This window comes from Psammomys obesus, unplaced genomic scaffold, assembly GCF_907164565.1.
Source record: "Psammomys obesus unplaced genomic scaffold, mPsaObe1.curated_primary_1811, whole genome shotgun sequence".
NCBI classification, from domain to species: Eukaryota; Metazoa; Chordata; class Mammalia; order Rodentia; family Muridae; genus Psammomys; species Psammomys obesus.
In genome coordinates, this window is record NW_026590010.1 from 141,642 (window position 1) to 145,648 (window position 4,007).

At 36.3% G+C, this 4,007-nt stretch overlaps 1 pseudogene; it reads right to left on the reverse strand.

Moving 5' to 3' along the window:
- Positions 1 to 2,671: 2,671 nt before the first annotated feature.
- Positions 2,672 to 3,591, reverse strand: LOC129675560 (olfactory receptor 8K3-like; annotated as a pseudogene).
- Positions 3,592 to 4,007: the final 416 nt, after the last annotated feature.

Below are 4,007 nucleotides of genomic sequence, written 5' to 3' on the forward strand. Positions count from 1 at the left end.
TATACCACTCCTAGGCATATACCTAAAAGATGCCCAAGTATACAACAATGACTTTGCTCAACCATGTTCGTAGCAGTTTTATTAGGAATAGCAAAAACCTGGAAACAACCGAGTTGTACCTCAACTGAGGAATAGATACAGAAATTGTGGTACATTTACGCAAAGGAATACTACTCAGCAATTAAAAACAAGAGTATCATGAAATTTGCTGGCAAATGGTGGGACCTAGAAAAGATCATCCCGAGTGAGATATCCCAGGAGAAGAAAGACATACATGGTGTATACTCACTTATAACTGGATATTAGACATATAATATAGGTTAAATATACTACAATCTGTGCACCTAAAGAAGCTAAACTGAAAGAAGGAACCAGGTTATAATGATAAATCCTCACACAGAGAGGTAAATGGGATGGACTTTGGAATAGTAAGAAAACAGGGAACAGGACAGGAGCCTACCACAGTGGGCCACTGAAAGACTCTACCCAGTAGTGTATCAAAACAGATGCTGAGGTTCATAGACAAACTTTGGGCATAGTTCAGGGAATCTTATGAATGAAGGGGGAGGTAGAAAAACCTGGAGGTTATAGGAGCTCCACAAGGAGAGCAACAGAACCAAAATTTCCGGGCATAGAGCCCTTTTCTGAGTCTGATATTCCAACCAATGACCATTCATGGATATAACTTAGAATTCCTGCACAGTGATAGCCCATGGTAGCTCAATATCCAAGTGGGTGCCCTATTAAGGGGAACAGGGACTGTCTCTGACATGAACTCAGTGGCAGGCTCTTTGATAACCTCACTAAGGAGGGAACAATCTTACCAGAACTAGAGGTTATAGGAGCTCCACAAGGAGAGCAACAGAACCAAATTTTCTGGACACAGAGCTCTTTTCTGAGTCTGAAACTCCAACCGAGAACTATTCATGGAGATAACCTAGAACCCTTGCTAAGATGTAGCCCATGGCATCTCAGTCTCCAAGTGGGTCCTGTCGAGACCTGATATATTAGGGTCAGATGGAAGGGGAGGGGGACATCCTCTATCAGTTGACTTGGAGAGGGGCATGGGAGAAAATGCCCATGCTGTGATTGGGAAGGAATGAGGTAGGAGGCTACAGCTGGAATGCAAAGTGAATAAACTGTAATTAATATTTAAAAAAGTAAAAAAAAAGAGTTAGAGTTTTTAAAATGTGCTCTCAAAATACTAATAATCAACAGAGTTGACAACATGAACATTTAATTTGTTTATCTCTTTCTTTTGCATCCAATAACAGCACTCAGTGGAAATAACCACTTCAGCTTCCAAATAAAATAAGTGTGGACAATCCAGACCCCAGTAGACTGACTCTCCACTCCTCCAAACTGTGGAGAAATAGTGTATTTTAAGTAGCAGTCCACAGAATACCACACCAGATTCTACTCACACCAGATCATTTGAATTTCATCAGTATAAATATCGTCTACATTAAATCACAAGTAATACATGCATGTATCATTTGAAAAAAATTAAGAGAATAAATCAGGTGAGTGTTTTTAAACACATAGTTGGAAAAAATATATAAACAATTTCGGTAGATGTAAGATTAAAATGATAAATTTATAACTCTTTCAATATTAATAGAAACTATGAGGGTACACCTTTATCTACTTTTAAAAATGCTTTTTGAAAGCAAAATTTGCATTATAAACAAATTCTCCTCATAGTGAAGAAGTTGCTAATTATTAACTGATGAATCACTACCCCTACACTGTTCACAAGGTATAAAGTAGACATCAGATGAATTCAGCTCTGATCACTAAAATCATTAATTGCCCCTAAACTTTTTTGTTTCACTAAAGGACTGTCACAGAACCCCTACAGTAAGATGGTCCAGGCACTCAGGAAAATTCACTGTGTCAAAACCCTTACACATTTGCCAATATTTGAAGATATCTTTACTATTCCCTACAATGACCTCGACCAAGTTCTTATTCTTCAAGATGTTTATAAAAATCTCCAATAGACCCTATCTCTTTTGTCAGCATATTAACATTTGATTACTAATTCCCCTGCCCGTTTGTCTCTTTTATTTTAATCTATGGATATTGCCAGGATGTACTAGCCTTATATATAACAAGTGATTGACATCAAAGGACTCCTTTGCCAATGTAGAATGAAGGAAGTCTTGCACACCCCTTGCTTCAACATACTTTAATTAGCAAGTTTAAAGACCACATGTTATATACCCAGGGCCAGCTGCCCAGGGATGGCACTGTCTGTCATGGGATAGGCCCTCCCACATCAATCATTAATGAAGAAAATGCCCCCAGGGTGGAAGAAATGGAATAAAATTAAGTTGGGAAGTCCAACATTATACCACTTTAATTAGCATGCTTTTGGGTATGGTAGAAGAATCGTAGATATGCATGCAAAGATTAGTTGAGCTTGAAGATGTCTTTTTTTCACTTTGCAGAAGAAATTACAAATTAACAGTTGGTAAAAAAATTTAAGACAATAGATAAATACATGTTGGATGATTTTTTTTGTTTGCTATGCAACTGAATACACGCATAGAAAAGAAAATACTTGTAATTTACAGAATAAATTTTATCTGTAAGATTAAGAAAAAAATATTACAGGATACTTTCCAAAACCTGTCCAGAGCATGATTTATATCTTTTTTTCATTAGACTATAGATTGAAAGGATGCAACAGGGAGCTAATCAGAGTATGAAAGAAGGAGGCCTACTTATCAGTATCAAAGGAGTGACTTGACTTGAGCAGCACATACATAAATTTCAAAGTCCCATAGAAGATAATGACCACTGTCAGAAGGGACCCACAGGTAGACAAAGGTTTTTTCCTGCCTTCAGCTGCATTCTTTCTAAAAATGGCTGTAAGAATGAGTAGGTAAAGAAATTGGAGAACCACTAGAGATGAAATCAAATTTAACTTGCTGAAATCAAAATCATAATTTCTATTTCATGTGAATTTGAGCAGAACAATGATATTTAAGGAAGACTGTCACAGAAATGGCAAAGATTTTGTAACCACAAAAGTGTAATGCAAAAATTTTATAGTGATGAGAAGAGAAATAATGACACTATAGAAATAAGGAACTGCCACTAGCATCCAACATACCATATGTGGCATGACAGTGTAGATCTGAGGCTTACAGTTGCCCACATAGTGGTCACAGGATATTGCAGACAGAATAACTTGATCACAAATGATGAACATAAGAAAGTTAGCTGTGTTGCCCACATATGATTATTGATTGCATTTTGATCAACAACAAAATTTACCAGCATTTTGGGACCCGCAGCTGGAGAATAACCAAGATTAGTGATAGCCAGATGTCTTGGGAAGAAGTACGTGGGTGTTTGCTGCCTGGAGTCCACCATGGTGAGGATGATCAGGCCCAAGTTGTCCACCAGTGAGATCATATATGTGATGAGGAACAATCTGAATCAGGGGGTCTGAAGCTCAGTGCTATCGGTAATGCCCAAGAGGATGAATTCAGTCATCGATGTAAGGTTGTGTATTTCATTCTGGGCTCGGAGCAAATGTTCTGGTTTGCTACAATAGCCTACCCAATCACATTTCGGCATTAACAGCTGGGAAATTCTGTAATATGCAAATCAAGTGTAAATTAGTTACCTCTGAATTTCCCAGTTATCTTTTTTGCCAAAGAAAATATCTTTACTAATAAAAAAATTGTTTAACTGAAATTTAAGAGAAAGAGAAGTAGATTAAGGGTTACCAGTTTGATGTTATTTAAATAAAGTAACTCTAACCTATGGCATAATTGCACAATCTTTGTCAGAAGTGATACAAGATTATAAATGAAAAATGATATTTTAAATTTGAATAACTGTTATGGATTTATAGTTTCATATATCATTAACTTTGTGTTATTATTTTACGTTTTTACTTAATTTTATAAAGCCAATTTTAGTTTTATGGTGGGTCTTATAAATTACTTTTAATAATACGTTAAAATAATTAATTCAATGTTTAAAAGTTG